The following is a 21,611-nucleotide window of genomic DNA, read 5'->3' as shown; positions in this document are numbered from 1 at the left end:
ATGTCATCAGATATCACATCGTTGTCGGTTATCCATTAACTAAGACAACAGGCAAATTCTAATCCTGTTTCTGATATTAGTTTATTTTACTTAACTTGTTTTCTGGGGTCAATAATTAAGTTATGTGTTGTTATTAAATGAAAAAAATCATTATTTTATACTCTAGAAGTAAGGTAGAGGATGATTTGAGTGATGGATCATTTGACTTACACTTTGTCACTTGAATATTGGTATTTCTTTTTTTTAATTTTTTTTAACATTCATTCATTTTCGAGAGACAGAGAGAGCACAAGTGGGGGAGGAGCAGAAGAGGGAGACACAGAATCCAAAAAGCTGGCTCGAGGCTCTGAGCTGCACCCCGATAATTGGTATTTCTTATGTAGAAATCAGGAACCAGTTCTGGGGTGCATGGCTGGCTCAGTTGGTTGAGCATCCCACTTCAACTCAGGTCACAATCTCATGATGTGTGAGTGCGAGACCTGCATTGGGTACTGTGCTCAGAATGTGGAGCCTGTTTCAGATTCTTTCTTCCTCTCTGCTCCTCCCCCACTCATGCTCTCTCCCTTTCAAATTAAATAAGTAAACTTAAAAAAAAAAAAGAAATCAGTTCTAAAAATGATCTGTGGTTAAATGGCTTTATTCTCTAAGGTAACTCCTTTAATCAGTGTTGTGTTGCTAAACTGAGCCCTTTTCTAGCACACTGTAATATGTAAAGCCACCCATAATTGCTGATTAAATAATAATATTTGAGGTCAGTAAAGTGTTATATCAAAAAACAACTAATTTGTTGCCCTTTGCTAGTAAGTAGCTAGAATTCAACTTTTAATTTAGGAATTTGTCTCTATATACATAAAGCATTTATTTGTGTCTTCTTACTATTTTATTTCTCCTAACTATACATAGCATATTAAAGGCAGCTATTACTCAAAGAGACAGTACCTGCTGACTGATTAGAATGTAACAATTCTGTTTCCTAACGCTTCCCTAAAAATCAGTGTTCTATAAATTAGCAACATTTAAATGTCTTTCTATTGGTAAGAGTCTATTTTTGGTTAAGATTTTACATCTTACATGGGCAAATGTTATGCTATTTTACATGTCATGAAGTATTAGCATTTTGTTAAATGAGGTTAACAGATCACAATTGTTTTAAATTTTATTAATGTGAAATCTCCTAAGGTATAACACTCTGGAATATCATCATTTACAAACCAGTTCCATTAAAATAAAAAAGGGGTGCCTGGGTGGCTCAGTGGGTTAAGCGTCCAACTTCAGCTCAGGTCATGATCTCAAAGTCTGTGAGTTCGAATCCTGCGTCGGGCTCTATGCTGACAGCCCAGATTCTGTGTCTCCCTCTCTCTCTGCCCCTCCCCTGCTCATTCTCTGTCTCTGTCTCAAAAATAAATAAAAACACTTGAAAAGATTTTTTAAATAAAAAAGAAGGAAGACTATGATTGCAATAAGGAGTATCATATTATGATACATGCTGAATGGAAAGACATAAAGACTCAGCTGAAACTCTACTTATTTCTTGGGTGGGTGTGTGTGTGTGTGTGTGTGTGTGTGTGTGTGTGTGAGAGAGAGAGAGAGAGAGAGAGACAGAGACAGAGACAGAGACCATTTTTGTGTGTATATGTGAACCAGCCTTATTTCTGTGCTCCTAAATTCTTCTAGAACAAATGGTGTGCCTTAAATCCATATAATTCAAGTCAGGCAGACCAGGCAGCTCCAGTCCACAGAGCATTTTTCCATACACTGTACAGCATCTGTAGAACCCTTGTTTCTTGAACTTCTCATTTAGTTTGAAAACCAGAAACTTTGGAATTGGGAATGAGTATTTGTACAGGTTGAATACTATAAACATTATGAAGATTCAGTAGCAAATGACAAAAAAACAAGGCCCCCCATAGGAAAAAAATAAAAAATAAATATAAATAAAATTTTAAAAAGCAAAACAAAAAACCTACAATGCATGCATTGGATCATGTAAATGAAAAGTCCATGGGTAGGACTTTCTTCAGGCATGGTTGAATTTCATAACTCAATGATACCATTAGAGCTTCATGTATGTCCATGCTTAGCTTTGTTCTTCTAAGGTCACATCAAGTAGCACTACCTCCAGGCCCTAAAACCACTCAGTCTTCATGTGCAGTATAAAATAACCGAAATCATTTTTTCTAACAGCCTGGGAAAGTCTGTATTGTGTCCCTTTCTGTCTCCTGATGTCCCTTCACCAAATCACTGGGGCCAGAGAAATGAAATACTTTGACTTATTAAGACTGACACACACATTCATCCCTGAGACAAAAGGAACCAAAATAATGATGTCGTTTATGCCCCAATTAAAGAATTTTCAAGGAGTAATTTTTAAAGACATCGAAACCATATCTTCTAATCAATTGAGCACAACTAAACCATGTTAATTAAGAATCGACAATATGCCGAGGACTAGGTCTGGTACCGCACCAGATATAAAGAAATAATTCCAAAGTTCCTCATTTAGTTTAGGAGACAGACACAGCCCAGACCAGATGGACTATATTACAAAAGTGGTACAAAATACTTTGGGAATTTAAGAGAGAGATAATTTTCCTATTATAATTTATCATCAAATGGTGCATAGTACTTTGCATATAATAAGTACTCAAATATTTTATTTACTGTATTGAGATTCTTTACTCGTCACATAAATGAGATCAGACCAAAAAAAAAAAAAAAGTGACAATGTTTAGTGCAGCGTCCAGATAAACATGAGTATTTAAATACCATCTGGCAAAACAATATTTTGTCAGGATAATGAGTGAGGCACCTACCTATCTCACATGCACTGCTGAATAGAAATTTTGGAAGTTAGAAAAGTGAACTCAATTCTTTTAACTATACCAAGGTACTTTTTTAACTATAGCTTTCTCTAAAAGCTTAACTTTAAACAAGTAAATTTAATAGCACAAAAAATAAAGTCTCATGACTGAAAATACAGATGTAATGGAAAATATAAGTGCCAGTCTAGCCAAAGGCAATTGAAGGACCCATTGTGGAGGAATGAAAAAAAAAAAAAAAAAAAAAAAAAAAGAGAGAGGTAAATAGAAAAAATAAAGTAACCACTGAAATGAGGGAGAGTTGCTATCAAACACACAATTACCTGTCACCTCCCCAAGGATTACAGGTTATGGGAACTCAAGAGTCAGAAATAGGTACCTCACTCCAGCCTCTACCACTACATAGCTATGGGACTTTAGAACATTTACTTTATCTATCTGATCTGCTCATCTATCATAAAATAGGCACTCAGACAAAGGTATCCACATGAACCTTATGGTCACTTCACTGATAATCTAAAAATTAGGGGTTGTGAGAAAGTAGATAGGACTGGCATTGACAGAAATATAAAAATGCTTGAGAAGAATGATTACCTGAAGAGAAAAATACTTTCTAATAAAGCAAGCTAAAGTCCAAGAGAAACAACCAAATGAAGCTCATACAAACCCACACATCCATGTTTGTATTGCTTTGTTAAAAATGCCATTACACGTATCTTCTTTTGTATGCAATATCTCATAGCTTCTGTAATAGTCCCATTTCTATAAATGTTTTAAGAGTAACTAGAGATAAGTGATATCATTTAGCTGGGAAAGCAACTTGAAAATCTAGGCTAAATGTAATGTGCAATCCTAAAGCATTCTAAATAGGAATGTAATTAGATTTTGCTATTCTTTCTAAGAGGACTATACTTGAGGACAATTCCAAAATTTCTTTAGGTGAATTTTTATTCAGAAGGGATACAGATGTATCAAAAGCACACACTCTAGATTTAATTACTGGTGAATGTTAATTATTTTTTGTTTATTTGTTTTGTTTTTGGAGAAATCAATAGCATTTCTCAGAGGAATTTGTGAATTCATTCATTTAAACACATCTTTAAAGGGCATGCATGGTAAGCATAATATGCCTAAGAAGGTCAAAGACAGATTGTCAGAATAAGTTCAAATCATTGACCTTACTGAGAATAGTTTTCAAAAGCATTTTCTGCATTTAGTTGATCAAATTTGGAACAGGTTTCCAGGTCTTCTATTTCTCTTATGAAATCCAGATCAATATGAGCAATTTAAATCTCGTCCTAGTTATCATTCTCAAGTATTATTTAATTAAATAGGACCTGAGAGCCTGAGCTTTATTTTCTTTTTGACATACAGCAATTAGTTTCAGGTATACAACACAATGATTCGGTGTATGTCTAAATTGTGAAATGATCACCACACAGTTACATGGTTTTGTTTTTTTCTCTTGTGATCAGAACTTTTAAGATCTACTCTGTCAGCAATTTTCAAATATACAGTATGGTATTATTAACTATAGTGTCCATGCTGTAAATTGGATCCCTAGGACTTGTCTTATAACTGGCATTTTGTACATTTTGACTATTTTTAACTATTTCACCCATTCCTTATCCCACACCTCTGGGAACCACCAATCTGTTTTTTTCATCTGAGAGCCAGAGCTTTATGTGTGTTACTAAAATAGTATTTTACAAGTTTCATTATTTTAATATATTTTGATTATGCCATCTGTAACAATGCAGAATAACTCTGACTAACCCTTAGGTAAAAGTCATGTCCTGATTCAAGCCTCTCTTCCTACAAGAGCCATATAACACTCCATAATGTACAGCACATACGCTTATAACCTGCATTTCAATGTTGCTTATTGGAATTTGAAGTGAGCTATAGGAATGTGTATAATGGCTGGCAATTTTTATGTTGTTTTGATGCAAAATTTCATTGTTTCTCAGAGAGCATCATTTTGACACACCAGGAATCCAGCCTCTATTTACTGAAGAAAACAATTTGACTGTAATCTTTAAAACATACAACTCATAGTTTCTGTGTTGACAGAAAATCATATTAGATGTAGCTAGTACCTGCTAAAACATCATTTCTATTTTTTACCTGTGTTGTTTAGCATTAAAGAGAAAACTCTCTTTCTTAAACCTGAATAACAAACTATTTTTTCTTTCAGTCTTGCAAAAGCCAACACAATTAAATAACAGAAATACACATTATTAATCTAAATGAATCTGCTTTTACATTCAAACATGCCACATTTTGAAAATGAAATATACTTCCAAATAAAGAGCAAATTGTCTAAAACCATTAACTATTAAAACCTACTGTGAATTAGATATTATACGTAGCTAAAGCATATATTATACATTGGTAATTCCACTATAAATAGTTGCAATGTACTTTTAGTATGTAAGAGTAGTCATTTTAAAAATGTTTATTTATTTTGAGAGAGAGAGAGAACTCATGCTAGTGGGGGAGAGGAGCAAAGGGAGAGAGAGAAAAAAAAATCTTTAGCAGGCTCCATGCTCATTGTGGAACCTCATGGGGGGGGGGGCTGGATCTCACGACCATGAGATCATGACCATGAGGCTACCACCTGAGCCAATATCCAGTTGGACCCCCCACTGACTGAGCACCCAGGCATCCCAGAAGAGTTATGTTTTTTTTTAAGCCAATTGAAACTTCAGGTTATCAGAAAAATGGGAGAAATAAAAGTCAAAATGGATGGAAAAAATGAAGAATAAAAATACCATGAAAACATTAACATACTGTTGAATATTTGTGGTATGATTTTGAACTTTTTGAGATTGTAAAAGAATTTCACAATACCTTCATTTTTTCTCTCTGATGAAGATGTATTCTGGGTACTATCAGCAGTGTGCCATATTCCTCTTATTCCCAAATACTAATGAATATGGAAAGCATAAAAATCTCAAAATGTATGCTATACTGCTTATTTTGAAACTTTTAGAAAAATTCACAAACATAATTTTCCATGAGAGGAAGATACAAAGATACCCCAAAGGAGTTTAAAGAATGATTTTCTTTATTACTTACAAAACACACGGGCACTAAAGTAAGCCTTCTTGATTTCCACTAGCAGTGAAACTGCACCCCAGCACCCCCACTCCAAATCAATAAGCTTCCACCCACATTGGATCCACTTTTCCCAGGACAAGTACTTCCAGGCTATAAGCACAGAAGGCAAGCATACTAAAGCATAATGATGCCCTAGGCCATTGGAAACTGAATCGGGTTTAGTGTAATGTAGGGCACCATTGAATAGAATATGTAGATTGCTCTATTCCAAAACTCAGAAGCTACTTTGGAATTCACAGAATTCAGTCTTTCTTTAGGCAGAATATTTTATTAAATAAAAATTAAATATAGTGCACACTACTGGTAAAAACTGACAAAACTGATACAAAATACATTATTGTGACAAGTGACAACATTCAACTATGAACTGTATATTAAATAATAGTATCGTATCAATGTTGAAATTCTTCATGAATTTTATGAGATATAGAGGTGCAGAACTGTAGTATGTAGTTTACTTAAAATCGTTGAGCAAATAATAACAGATATTATAAGATGTATGCATGTGTCTGTATTGAACAGAGAAAAATATGTCAAAATATTAATGTTGATAAGTGGCATATATATTTCAAAATTTGAAGGAAAAGTGGAAAGAACAAAACTATTTCACTTTTGTAAAAAAAGTATTTTTATTAACTTTTTAGTAGGCTAGTTAAGTCCAATTCATGTTTGTGAAGAATATACATTATTTAAAGCTTTGCTCAAACTTTTGAACAAAACAAAAACTAAATAAAAATTTTATGAAATAGTTATGTTTTTCACGTTTTATTTTAGTTGGAAATACTAATAGTATTAATTTACTTCTTAAAATGACAACATACTTAAACCAAAGATTTTCTTTAAAAAAAATTTTTTTTATGTTTATTTATTTTTGAGAGAGAGAGAGAGAGAGAGAGACAGAGCATGAGTGGGAGAGAGGCAGAAAGAGAGAGGGAGACACAGAATCCGAAGCAGGCTCCAGGCTCTGAGCTGTCAGCACAGAGCTCAACGTGGGGCTCAAACCCACAAGCTGTGAGATCATAACCTGAGCCGAAGTCAGACGCTGAACCAACTGACCCAGTGCCCCATTTTTCTTTTCTCATCCGAGTAGCAAGAAAAACCCCACTTGTCTCTTTTAAAGGTGTGGGTAAGTGGACCTTTCCCAGCATAGCCATCATCCACTGACTGCAACAGAGCAGATTACTATGTGTCTTGTCCTACAAAAATAATGACATCATTCAGAAAGAAGTGATTTAACTTGAACAATCAGCCATATTCAATTAAGCTGAAAGACAGTTATTCTCATCTGCAATGTGAAAGATACTAACTTTTCAGTAAATTAAAACCAACATTTCCTGCTTAATCCCATTGTAAACCTAATTACATTTTTAAATTTAATGCTAGTGCAACAGTAAATGAGTTCAAAAAAACACTTGATATGATTAACTTTTTCCATAACCTACTTCATTTCAAATTTTAATTTTATTGAGAGAAAAATATTAATAGCATAGAGATTAAGTTCTTTTACCTATTTCTTTATTATTTTAAGTACATATTAAATATCTACAATTTGCCAGGTCTGTGCAGGTCTCTGGGGACATGAACATGCATTAGTTTTTCTTATTGATCTTAAGTGGCTCATGGATATAAATGAAATATCACTGTCAATGTGAATTTACTTTTGTTGATTACATATGTGTTCACCCATTTATTTATTTGTGCTATTCACTGTGAGGTATATGTTATGAATGTTGGGGTCCTCAAGAATAGTGCATATGGTGTGGGAAGAGAGGGAATATTCTTATTAAAATCCATCAAATACTTTTATTTACCAAAAGTATATTTTATGTAAAATAATGAGGATATAACTATATTTTTTCTTTTCTATAAAATTCTTTAGTTTCCTATAACTTAAATAAATTACAGTTAATATTTTTAAACTGCAGAAAAATTCACTAATTTTTAAAATCATTTTAATGTTTATTTATTTGTGAGAGAAAGACAGAATGCAAGCAAGGATTGGGCAGAGACACAGAATCTGATGTAGGCTCCAGGCTCTGAGCTGTCAACAGAGAGCCCGATGCGGGGCTCCAACTCATGAACTGTGAGATCATGACCTGAGCTGAAGTTGGACGCTAAATCGACTGAGTCACCCAGGAGCCCCAAATGTAATAATTTTCTATGAGAGGAACGTACAAAAATACCCCAAAGATGCTTAAAGAGTGATTTTATTTTTTATTGGTCAAGAGGTATTATAAAATGTATCCAGTTTTCTTTGTTGTTACCATATTCAACCACAGTCCCATTAAATATTTGAATTTCTGTCTAGATTGTATTATTACACTTAATATGTGTGCTTATAATAGAGTTCAATTTTCTTAAAAGTAAATATACCTTCCCCAAACGTATTTGTCCTTGAAAATATCTACTTAGCATTGCAATATGGGAAAGTTTCTGAAATAAATATCAGTAAGGTTTAAACTTAAATCTTCATTTTTATGACTTGTCATGGTTTAAAGTGCATTTAAAAAACTGATAGCATCACACTTGCTTTGGTTGAAATAAAACTTCTCATGTTGGCTCTTTCTTGCCATTAAAAATACAGATTATTTAACATAATCAAGTTTTCCGTTTTTATTATCTTAGTGAACATAATTGCTCTTCAATCAGCCTATCAGCTCAATTTTATTTAATAAAATGTATCAATGTATCTTTCTGTTGAATTGTCTAATACATAATATATTCCTATTAACAAATTTAAATTACTCACTTTAATATCCATATAACTATCAGACTCTATAAATATAACATGGATTAGAAATTCAATGAAGCTCTATGAAACAGTAAAAGATTAGGTTAACAAAATGGAGTTTTCGACCTATATTCTCCAATGAATATGTTTCCACAGTTCAATCTTGCTCAGCATTTATTTTGAGTCAATATGTATCTGAGAATTAAATGGCACACGTTCACTGGAAACATTTTAACAATTAACTCCAGTGAATGATCCTCCCCATGAAATACTTAGGGAATTTCAGATGGCATATAAACCAACAACGTTGCTACTAATAGATCTTTAGAGTGTAAAGACACCACAGAAAAACCTGAAATCTCACCAACAGTGTCTTGGATTATCCATTCCACAACAACATCCATACAAATAAACAATACCTTAAAAATGTAAGAGAAATTCCCTCTAAAATAAGTATCAGGAAGCCCAGGATGTCTATCAACTACATTGCTCTTTGTAAGTGAATCTGCTGAGTGAGGCTTCTCATTTATATATATATATCTATAGATATATCTATAGATATATATATATCTATAGATATATATATCTATAGATATATATATATATATACACACACACACACACATATACACACATACACACACACACACACACACACACACACACACACACACACGTATCATCATAGTTTTGCCGAAACCATTATAATTTTCCCCAACAATGGAGAAAAGACATTCACCTGATGCAAAGGCAAACTGTTGGCTGGAGTAGTGCTTTCTGAGGTGGTCAGATGCCTGTCCTTGAATTAATAAAGATGCTCTAAAGTAACAAAAATATCCAATCCATTTTTCACACATGGGGGGTTTCAGAGTGAGATACACCAACAACAACAAAGCCAGTAGGAATGGCATGGACGAAAATACACACCATAAAAACTGCACCAAGCAGAACGGCTGACTTAATATGAAGCAACAGAAGAAATAAGCAGAGGGGCAGAGATAAGAGAAGCTGAGTCAGAAGAATAGCAGACAACTAGAACTGTTATTGGATATTTAGGATTTTTATTGCAGCCTGAACAAAAGTAATTTTACTCTATCCTGATTTCGCAACTGACTATGCCAATTTCCTGTGCTTTCTTGCTTTTCTGGGCATCTTTACAATAATACCCTATCACCTGAAGAAACCTGATTGTCTCTGTGTTTCTTTCAAACTTAGAGCTAAATAACACACGTTCACCTCAAAAGCTATTTGAGAAAAGCAGTCTGTACTAAATAAAGTATGTAGCTAGTCCAAACTAACAAGTAAAATAACTGAAAAAGGCATACACATTGATTTTTTTATATATGATAATGTTACATGTTGTGGAGGGGGAAGCAAAAACAACAACACAAAAAACCACACTGGGTTAGGAAATAATATAATCTTCTAAAATGTAAATACCAGAGAAGTCCAAGGAGGATCTTTTTAAATGTATTATTACATATTTTCTATGGCTAGAATATGGGAAGTTCATAGTGGTTTCTGGAGGCCGTTTCACAGAATTCAGTACATCTGAAAAATCAATGTAAACTGGTTTTCAACCCAGTGAGTTTCTTTTAGATTAGTACATTTCCAATGCAGTTACAGTGGAGAGCACAGGGTATCACTTATTTATAAAGATGGTCTCTCTCCTATAAAATGAACCATTACAATATATCTATTCCAGAATCCAGAGATTTGGGGCCAAACTCATCTTTTATGGACAAGCTATTTTTAGTCATTTCAAAAAAAGTAAGTCATTTGAGAAATGTGGTAATACTAGAAATGAGAGGAACAAAAAGATAATTAAATGCTTAGCCCTAATTAGGGTTTCTATTAGTGTTTCTAACCATTAGTGACCTGACTCTGACATTTGATTTCCTGTTGGATTCAGCCAGTCCAGAATTATATTTTAACAGAATAGAACCATGGAGAGCAGAAGTGATTGGGCCATTATAAAAAGATGTGTGTATTGTGTTAAGGAATGTGCTATCTTTGTGTTTTCTTTGAAAATTCTTCAGGGGAACACTATTTTCAGTCCATGTGCTTTAACTAAAGCTCTATCTCTGGTTCCTGGATGCACTGAAGGTATTGTGTTTCCAGATGGTGAGAAAACACGTCTGGATAAAAATAATGACTATTATTATTAATAGTATATGTATTTCATTATATGTTAATCATTTTATCAAGAGGGCTTTATAGTTTAAAAAAGTCATCACTGTGTATAAAGATTCTAAGGTATATTTTTTCTCTGAAAATATCCAAAACAGTTCTATTGACATTTTATTATAATGATGATTTCTCCTGTGAATGCTGGGATTGTATTTTGATGACCAGTTTATTTTATGTCAGGCACAGAGCTATATGTAGACATAGGTACACTTCAGACTTTATTACCTGGGTCTGAACTAATTAACAAATTTAAAATTTTCTACTTATTAAAACATAAACAGCAACTCATACCTATAATGTTAAGAATCATTATTATTCCTTACAAAGGGGAAACGAGTTTGCTTGCTTTATAATAGGAGGAAGTTGATACAAGAGGTAAAAGGGTTTTTTCTCCAGTTTTTGTCTCTATTATCCTGTAAACTTTATGAATGAACAGAATCATTCTTGACCTTCCTTACATTCACAGGACAAAGGACTGCTACTGTGCATTTAATGAACATTTGTGGCATGAATGAAAGTTTCCCACATAGGGAAAGCTATTTTGCATGAGAGCAAGACAACTTATGTATTAGCAAAACTCTCACAGTCTGAGGTTAGATTTATCTTTTAAGTTGCAAAAGAATCTAAGAGGAAATAAATATAAAGCTGTTCCAACTCCATTTTTTTTCAAGAAAGCTTTGATGCGCTGTGTTTAATGTCCTTTAGGGGAAAAGGAAATACTCCCTTGCTTTTAGAGGTCTTGATAAAAATGCTCTGGAATCCTGAAGTCAGGATCTGCAACAGTGCTTAACTCATAACCCTGTAACTCTTCCTTCCACTAGTCTCAGCACACCACTCAAAAAAGTGGGTGCTCAGTTCAGTTTTTACTGATGCTTATTGTCCAGAGTACAACCTGGGAAGTGATGGTTCACCTTTTTATGCATTAGCAGAGTCAGGGCTTTAGAAGGACCTTAAGTGTGTAAGTTAGGATACATATTTATAGAACCACCACTAGAGCGGACTGATTACGTAGAGATTTATTTTTTCCCATAAAAATATGAAGCCTGAGTAGGTAGTCCAAGACTAATACAATGGTTTCACAAAGGGGATGTGGTTACTTTCTTTCTTTTCACTTTGCCATCCTCAAGCTGTAGCTTTTACCCTCGGGCTCACAGTATGCTTGTTGAACCACAGGCATAACTTGCATGACCCAGGCAGGAGGGAAAAATTAATAAATATCAAAAGTCAATGTCTATTAAGAACTTTAACTTTTAATTAAGAGAACAACAGGTCTCTCTAATCTCCATTAGTGAACTTTTGTTAATTTAAGTGTCCAGAACCGAGTCACAGGGCATCAAGTAGTTACGATATAACACGTACACCCAAAGCCTCCATCCAAGTAGAATCCTCCAAAGCAAAGAGCATCAGGTGAGGGATCTGGGATTTCAGAAGCAAGGGTTTAAACATTGCTCCTAGAGAGAACCAATATTGTTAAAATGTCCATATTACCCAAAACAATCTCCAGATTTAATACAATCTCTATCAAAATACCAAAAACATTTTTCACAGTACTAGAACAAATAATCCCAAAATTTGTATGGAACCACAAAAGACCCTGAATACCCAAAGCAATCTGAAAAAGAAGAACAAAGCTGGAGGTATCACAATCTCAAATTTCAAAATATGCTCTGAAGCTGCAGTAATGAAAACAGTTATGGTAGTAGCACAAACACAAATAGTTCAACGGAACAGAATAGAGTCCAGAAATAAATCCATGTTTTTATGGTTAATTAATCTATGACAAAGCAGGAAAGAAAATCTAATGGGAAAAGGACAGTCTGTTAAACAAATGGTGTTGGGAAAGCTGGACAGCTACATGCAAAAGAATAAAACTAGACCACTTTTTTACACCATACACAAAAATAAACTCAAAATGGATTAAAGACTTAATTTGAGACGTGAAACCATGAAATTCCTAGAAGAAAAGATAGGCAGTAATTTCTTTGACATTGGCTTTAGAAACATCTTTCTAGATATGTCCCCTCTGGCAAAGGATACGAATGCAAAATTAAACTATTGGGACTATACCAAAATAAAAAGCTTCTTCACAGTGAAGGAAATCATTAACAAAGCAAAAAGGCAACCTAGTGAATGGGAGAAGATATTTGCAAATGATATGTCTGATAAGAGGTTAATATCCAAACTACGTAAAGAACTTCTACAACTCAACATCAAAAAAGCCCAAATAATCCAATTAAAAATGGACAGAGAAGCTGAATAGACATTTTTCTAAAGAGGACATATACTTAGCCAACAGACACAGGAAAAGATGGTCAATATCACTAGTCATATGGGAAATGAAAATCAAAGCCACAATTAGGTATCACTTTACACCTGTCAGAATGGTTAAAATAAAATGAATAAAATAAAATAAAATAAAATAAAATAAAATAAAATAAAATACAAAAAAAAAAAAGAAAGAAGTTCTGGTGAGGACGTAGAAAAAAAGAAGCCTCCACAGACTGTTGGTACCAATGCAAATTGGTACAGCCACTATGAGAAAATGTATGGAAGTTCCTCAAAAAATTGAAAAGAGATTTACCATATGATCCACTAATTTCACTACTAGATATTTATCTAAGGAAAATGAAAAAAAAATAATTTAAAAAAATACATGCAGCCTAATATTTATTGCAGCATCTTTTACAATAGCCAAGATATGGAAACAAAACAAGTGTCCATCAATAAATTATTGAGTAAAGAAGATGGAATATTAGCCATAAAAAATACCATTTGGGACAACATGCATGGACCTAGAGGGTATAATGCTAAGTAAAAAAAAGTCAATCAGAGAAAGACAAATACCATATTATTTCACTCATATGTGGAATTTAAGAAACAAAACAAAGTTAAAAAAAAAGATCAATGGGGCACCTGGGTGGCTCAGTCGGTTAAGCGTCCAACTTCGGCTCAGGTCATGATCTCCGGGTTTGTGAGTCCGAGCCCTGCGTTGGGCTCTGTGCAACAGCTCGGAGCCTGGACCCTGCTTCAGATTCTGTGTCTCCCTCTCTCTCTGCCCCTCCCCTGCTCGTGCTGTTTCTCTCTGTCTCTCAAAAATAAATGTTAAAAAAAAAAAATTAAAAAAAAAAGATTAATGAAACCCAAGAAAACAAAAAACCCAAACTCCAAAATACAGAGAACAAACTGCCACTTCCCAGAGGAGAAGTGAGGGGGCTGGGTGAAATAGATAAGGGGGTTAAAACCAGACTTATCTTGATAAAAACTGAGAAACACATAGAAGTGTTGAATCATTATATTGTACACCTGAAACTAATATACACTATATGTCAATTACACTTGAAATTAAAAAAAAGGAACACACTAAAAATAGCATTGCTCCTGAAGATCAGAAATGCCCATATCAATAGGGTAGTTAATATTGAAGTGGCAAAAGTATGACATCCAAAGATGAGAACCAGGAATAAATCAGACCTGGCCAGAGATAAAGCGATGGTCAAAACAGGGAGGGGAGAAAGGAGTGTGGGAGAGAAAGGGATAGATATAAGTTGGAACAAGGGTGTCTGAGGCAGCCAAAATGTACTATGAAAAACATTATTTTAAAATATAACCGGAATAAATGTTTCTATATTTTTCTCTGCCAACCACAAGATGCATGACTTTGGATGAAATGCCTACTCTTTTTTGAGTCAGGGCACTTTTTTGAAATGTGATTATTATTGTCATATGTTGAAATAGTATCCTAACCTTAATTTGGTAACTATTACTTAAGATAGCATACATAAAGTTTCCTGTAATTTAATAGACAGTAACACTGACTTATTTTATTTTTGAGAACTGAGATCTTATGATGAATTCTTGAGACATTTACAAAATCAAAATATAGACACATCTTTGCATATAGAATAAATCTAGTAGGTTGACACTTTTATTTTTCATGAAACTGCACCTGATGCAAATTCCAGAGGAGTGCCAGGGAACATAATGAAACATTTAATCCATCCTTTATCTTCTTTTAATATCTAAGCAAGGATAATTTCCAATAGCATCATGAAACAGTTTAATGATTTGAATGGTTTCTCATTTAGTAACCACACTCACTAACCAAATGGTTTATTTATTCTTATTGAAGCATATGTTCTTTATTTTTGCCTGTCTTCTCTATTTAATGGAAAGAGTTACCATCTTAAGAAGTTGGAATTTCTACTCTGTATATGATGTCATACACATCTATTCAAACTGCTATTTTTTGACACTGTTAAGGACTTTTTACTAATAGAACTGAACAGAAAGTTAAATATCTGATCACATCTTATATGAAACACTAAATAAACTGTGTTTTAAATCAGTAGTGGCAAGGAAAAAAAAAAAAGGAAAGAAAGAAAGAAATGAAAAAAATCCAATATAGGTAAGAGCAAACTTCATTCAAATTCATTTTACTTCAATAATGTGTTGGGGTTCCTGGCTTAAAATCCTTATTTATCATCTGAATGGATTGTGGTCATGTCTTCAGAGTTAAAGATCCAGGGAGGAATAATTAGGTTTCTTTTGCTAGATATGTCTAATCCTGCCACCACAAGTAACCTTATCTTGCACTATCAAAGCAATTTCTTTCTTTCTCTGTTTTTTTCCCCTTCCTTGGGAATTCTAATTTATCTAGACTGTGGTAAATACTATTAGTAAAGTCATATATGATTTTAAGAGTGGAAAGTAACCTGCCACATCTCATCTAGCTCATGCCTTGTTATGTGCTCAGTGGATGACTGCATATGCTTATCCATTATCAAGATATGTCAGTAACTTAGGATGAAACTTGGTGGTAAAATAAGATGTGGATTTTTAATAATGTTGCATCACTGATTTTATATATTTGGCAGCAGCAGAAGAAAATATGAAATCATAATTTTCTATAAAACAAATCAGTTCAGAGAGTCAAATATCTGAGTGAAAAACAGCAATCCAGAAATGTTGACAAAACATATGGTCAGTCAACAAATTACACACTTTTTGAAAACATGGTACATTTTATCCCTTAGCTCGTGCAGTTCTCACAACCTCAGAAGCCACAGGTCCCATAATTCCAAAGTACTTCAGAATTTTAGAATGAGATCAGGAAATGCTATTCTCTATTAATAAAACTGATATATTTTACCATTCAATGTGATTGACCATCAATATCATAGCCTTTCCTAGAAGGATGAATAGCACTGCACATACTGCTAAAGAGGCCAACAGCTACTTGAAATCAAGCTGAGATATGCTGCCATTAGACTTGATAGGTATTGTGAATGATACAAAGCAACAAAAAATATCAAAGCATATTCAGCGGCACTATTACACCAAATATCAACCGATGCTCTATAGTAACTCATTAGCAAGAGTTTTAAAAAGTATGAATTTAACCAGAGAATGAGTTTGTACATATAAAATGCTCAGTATCAATGAACTAGTCTAAACTTTCTTTATTTGTGGAGAGAAGTTCATGAAATAAAACTAGTTTCACTTTGATCATCTAACTCTCCTCTCCCCAATTACACTTGCAAAGGAGTGAGTTGGTCTTCAAGTATGTTTATTTGGTTATCTACTAGGATAATGTCTCAGGCAAATATATTTGCATTTTGGTTGATCTATTAATCAATTGCAATTTGGGTATTTCATCTGAGTTTAGTTATAGTGATCCGGTTCTTAGATGGTTAGCTACTTAGGGAAGTAATATAATACCATTTCAGTATCTCAAAAACTATCTAGACTCTGGACTCCATACTAATGATGACCATTCCTAGTTACCTCAAGTAGTCAATTATGTATCGTTTGGTTATAACTTTTTCCTTTCTCTTGCCCATTATTCAACAATCTTTGCCTCAGCACCTATTATATGAATGAGACCATACTAATTCTTGTGAGAAACAGGAAGTTTTAGGATCCTTATAATTTGTATGTGTTTCAAAGTATTCTGTATTAATGGTCTCATTATACTCAAAATATTCCAAAGAGATACAGACAGCATTTATAATCACTTTTGTTTTTTAATTATCCAAAGTCACATCATTAGATAGTAATAGAGCTGGGGCAAACCACAACAACAAACGGCCCAAAATCTCTGGTCTTTATTTCTCCACTACATATTCACCAAAACAAGAACAACAACAAACAACAATATAGCTTATGATATAGTCAGGGAATGCTTATATCCTTAATAGAAAATAAATTTAAGTTAGATAAGTCTTTCAAATGTTTTGAAATATTTTCAAGCATTTTCTTAGGTGATATTAGTCTGTGTATGCACAAGATATTTAAACAAAAATTACTTCTTGTGTTTGGACCCATAATGCCATGTCCTCCATGTTCTCATATGACTTAGCACTTCATCATTGTAGAGTTGTCTGGGTTGCACTAAACTTAATTGGTGTGCTTGCCACCGTATTGGTTAAAAAAATTATTAATTGCAGTCGCATGCTGGCCTGCTACCTGCAGAATCCAAGTGGCAAGGCGGAACACATCTCTCTTACCATCAATGCTATTGTTGGCCATCCATGTCAACTTTCCACAAAAGAAACATTTTCAATGGCAAGAGAACTCATGCTACTGGCTTGGGTTTTGCTCCCTCATGCCCCCTTGGCTAGCCATTCCGCCCCGCTAAAGCCCAAATTTCCTCTTCATGCTTCTCCCTCCACTGTTAGTTGGCCTGTTGAGTTTCCTCACAAAGAACAACTGTCTTTCTCTTATAGATCCCCTAACAACCATCTACCCTTGTATTAAGTCAGCATACTTGAACACAATTTTTTTATGTATCTTCCTGGTTTGCAGTATACAATTTAGTTACATCATACACGCACATACAAACACACAAATCAAAAATATGTTATTAAGACCAACACCACCACAAGACAAATACAAAGCATGGTAAAAATAAGCCCTAGTGCCAATGAATGATATAAACAACAAAGACTGTGAGGTCAAAATTAAAACATAATCATTATGATCTGGAATAGGAAGCTGAAGTTTATGGAGAAGGTGAAACTTCCCTTTAGCATTGAAAAAATCAGTAGCATATGAAAAGGTGGGAAAGGAAGAAAAAGAGTAGTCTTAGCGAGAGGAGTATAAGCAGTTTGGTTAATTGATTATTTTGAACTAGGCTATGTATTTAAATAATTATATTCAGATACACTTTGCATGGTAAATGGCCTAGTCTGAATGAATCAGAGTCTGCATGACAGATAATTGAATGGTTAGGTTGGAAATTTAGAATAGTGACAGTCTATAAAGTAATTAAATGCCAACGTGAGCATTTGCTGACTATTACATGTCAGGTATTGGGGAAACAAGATGAAAAAGGCATGCCCTTGAATGTTTTCAGTTTAATAGAAAAGACAATCATATGCAAAAATAAAAGTAAACTGCCATAGGAGAAAGGAGGTGTTAGGGAGGGGCATGAAGATAAGTCTCTAAGGATAAGTAGAAATTCATTAGGTAGAGAAAACATGGAAGAACATTCTAGGCAAAAAGAAAAGCTTCTTTGTGGGTAACAAGAATAGCAAAAGGTGAATTAGGTTGGGAAGAATTAGTAAAATCCTAAAATCCTGAAGAAGACAGATGTGGAAAAGGAGAATGAGAACTGATGAAAAGCCACTTCCTCCTTCATAATTTTTATTAAAAGTTGACACCTTATAAGCCAATTCTTTCATAAGACTTTTTTAAAATTCATTTGGCAATCTTCTCTCACTTAAATTAGAATACAGTGGTCTTCATTCAACATGCCACATGCAAAGAGAATTTAAGTCATGCAGGTCAAGGCCAAAAAAAAAAAAAAAAGGAGGTAAAATAATCAGTTCCTAGAGCTTCTAAGCTATTAAACACTCTAGAAGTAGTAAACATACAAATTACTTTACTATAGAATCTTTCTGAGCATGGATGTGAATGCTTCGGTTACTTTCTCCACTTTGCATATTCCCATGTTCACTGGAAGGGTATGAATGTGGAAGAGGAAAGGGCTAAAACAGCGTCCTCTCAAGATATCTCCTTATGTTCTAGTTTCTGCTCTAGCTAGCGGTCAAATAAAATAAGTCTAACCACAAAGAGTAATTGAAAGGACAATTCAAGTCTTTATATATCCATAACCTCCAGACTGTGAAGGGCTGTACTCTCCCTCTGTTCATTCTGTGGCTTAGCTCTTTCTTACATAAAACAAGTGCAAGTGTCTGGCTCCTCTCTGTTTGCTTTTGCCCTCATCCACTCCTGGCTCAGTAATCAAGTATGTGTTGTTATTGAGAAGCAGATGGAAAATGATACTCATAATTTAATCACATTCCCCTTTTCAGTTCAAAAGCAAAGAAACTTTGTGTTGAATAAAACCTATTATAATTTTCCAAAACATGTAGCATATTAAGGACTACATTAAGGATACTAAATATGTAGTCATATATTCTGTGCCTTAAAAACAGACACAGTTATTCATGTATCACTGAGCCTAAAATATTTCAATATACATAATGAAGATAGTCACATCTATATCTTGTGAATTTATAAAAGTTTAAATGAAAATGTAGAAAAATATAGATTTGTGTGTGTGTGTGTATGCGTGTTTAGTAATGATATGAGTACTACCTTATATTCATAGATAGTCTCCTCTATAGTCTTGGGTCCTCTAGGAAGCAGATGGAAAGACTAAATTGGAAGTATAAAATATTTATTCAGTAAAATCTAGATGAGAGGGAGCAGGCATCAGGCACAGAAACCTAAGGACCACTCTTCAAGGCTGACACATATAAAAGGAGAGGCGGAAGGAAGGTGGATTGGGTAGGAAGGACCTCAAACTGTTCAGCTCTTAAGCACATCTGAGAGAGCAGAAAGGGGAGATGCAATGCAAACATTCCCCATTAGAGGAGTCTCACGTTGGAAGGAGATGGCCAGGCCAAGGAGAGCTACACAATCAGTGTTTGACTGATGTTGCCCTGAAAGAGCAAGGCCTCGGCTATAATAACGCTGCAGTGGATCCTGAAGGCACTTCAGCTAGAGCTTCTCAGCTACCACACTCCCTGCAAAAAGTTCTCTCTTGAAGTGAGATGTACCTCCATGGTTGCCACTTATGTATAGAAAGAAGCCAAAAATTACAAGTGGTATTCAGGTCATTCTAATTCAGTAGTCCCTCCCATACTGTTACTTACAGACAATATCCAAAGCTTTCGGTTTTATCGAACACTTTAAAACACAGTAGAGTTTTTAAAGATGTTCTTAAATGTCCTTCTTTTGCTCAACATCAAAGGAGAGACCGTCAGAACTATGCAAACACTCATCTGCTTAGGTTTCTCCTTTCAACTGTATAATATCCTTCAGGTATGGGCTCTGTGATCAGGTTATAATTCAACTGAGATCCATTCTAAATTCTCTTTTAATAAAACATTACACATTTCGGTATGATAAAAATGGTATATTCAAAAAGGACCTGTGTCCTACATATGCTGAAATATTACTTAATATGTATATACACACACACACACACACACACACACACAGAGGTATAAAGTTATGCTTCCTTATAAATTCCACTGAATTATAATTCATCAGTAGTCTGTCAAATACAGTGGGCAACAAGTTACTTGTCAGCTACAGAAGGGATAAACCAATTGGCAAGTAAAGTAGGCCTATAGGGATAGTATAACCCTTTGACCTTGCAGAGAAGAAAGGAGGGTGGAAAGAATTGCTGATTCATGAAGGAAAACCTTCCTCAAGAGTTGAGTGCTCAGGTTAAACTTCCCTTCTAGGCAGCACTAATTTGGCTGACAGATACCAAGCCATGGTTAATCTAAACTGACACTGACCTTGCTGGCATTACCTGCAAAATCCCCTCATACAAATTTTCCTCAAATCATTATTCCAATGCCTTATACATAGAAAAGCTGTCTGTCAACAAAGCCAGGGATGTTTAATTTTCCTCCAGCTAACATCCACCAATCTTTTGCTATCGAGGAGAGAAAATTTCAGCTAGACTTTGAAAGTTTTGTGGCTTTGATTTTGTAGGGAAGAATTAGTGGCTAAATGGAAAACCATACATGGATTATATGGAAGCTGTTTTATAATTCTGGAAGTTGTAGATGGCTGATAGAGATGCAAAATAATTATAGCATACAGATATGCAAATGAATTCTGTCTTGTGGAGGCATAACAATCCCTCCTTGTGGAAAAAATGATATTGCCTGCATTTGCACATTCATTTCGATATTCCTGGTCTATAAATATTTCTGTTCTTAAAATTTGTCTTTGAAATGGTTTTAATATCTGCATGTCTCCCTCATTGATTAATGAGCTACATAAAGTTTTGAATATGCATTCATTTTTATATCTGTATGAGAGTCTTAATATTATCTTTTAAAAAATCTTTGAAAAAATCTTGAAACAATATGCATGTGTTAAATGCCACATACTGATGAATATCCATTGTCTTTTTGAATGGCTTCTTATAAATCCCGATTTTATTTTTTTTATTTAAAATTTTTTTAATGTTTATTTATTTTTGAGAGAGAGACAGAGCAAGAATGGGGGAGAGGCAGAGAGAGAGAGAGGGAAGCATGGAATCTAAAGGATCTGAGCTGTCAGCACAGAGCCCAACATGGGGCTCGAAGTCATGAACCGTGAGATCATGACCTGAGCTGAAGTCGGACACTTAACCAACTGAGCCACCCAGGCACCCCATAAATCCCAATTTCAAATCATAGAGTTGTATATGATTAATCCACTTTCATTTATTCACCTAT

The sequence above is a fragment of the Prionailurus bengalensis genome, chromosome A1 (assembly GCF_016509475.1).
Source record: "Prionailurus bengalensis isolate Pbe53 chromosome A1, Fcat_Pben_1.1_paternal_pri, whole genome shotgun sequence".
In the NCBI taxonomy this organism is placed as follows: Eukaryota; Metazoa; Chordata; class Mammalia; order Carnivora; family Felidae; genus Prionailurus; species Prionailurus bengalensis.
This window is presented reverse-complemented; position numbering follows the sequence as displayed.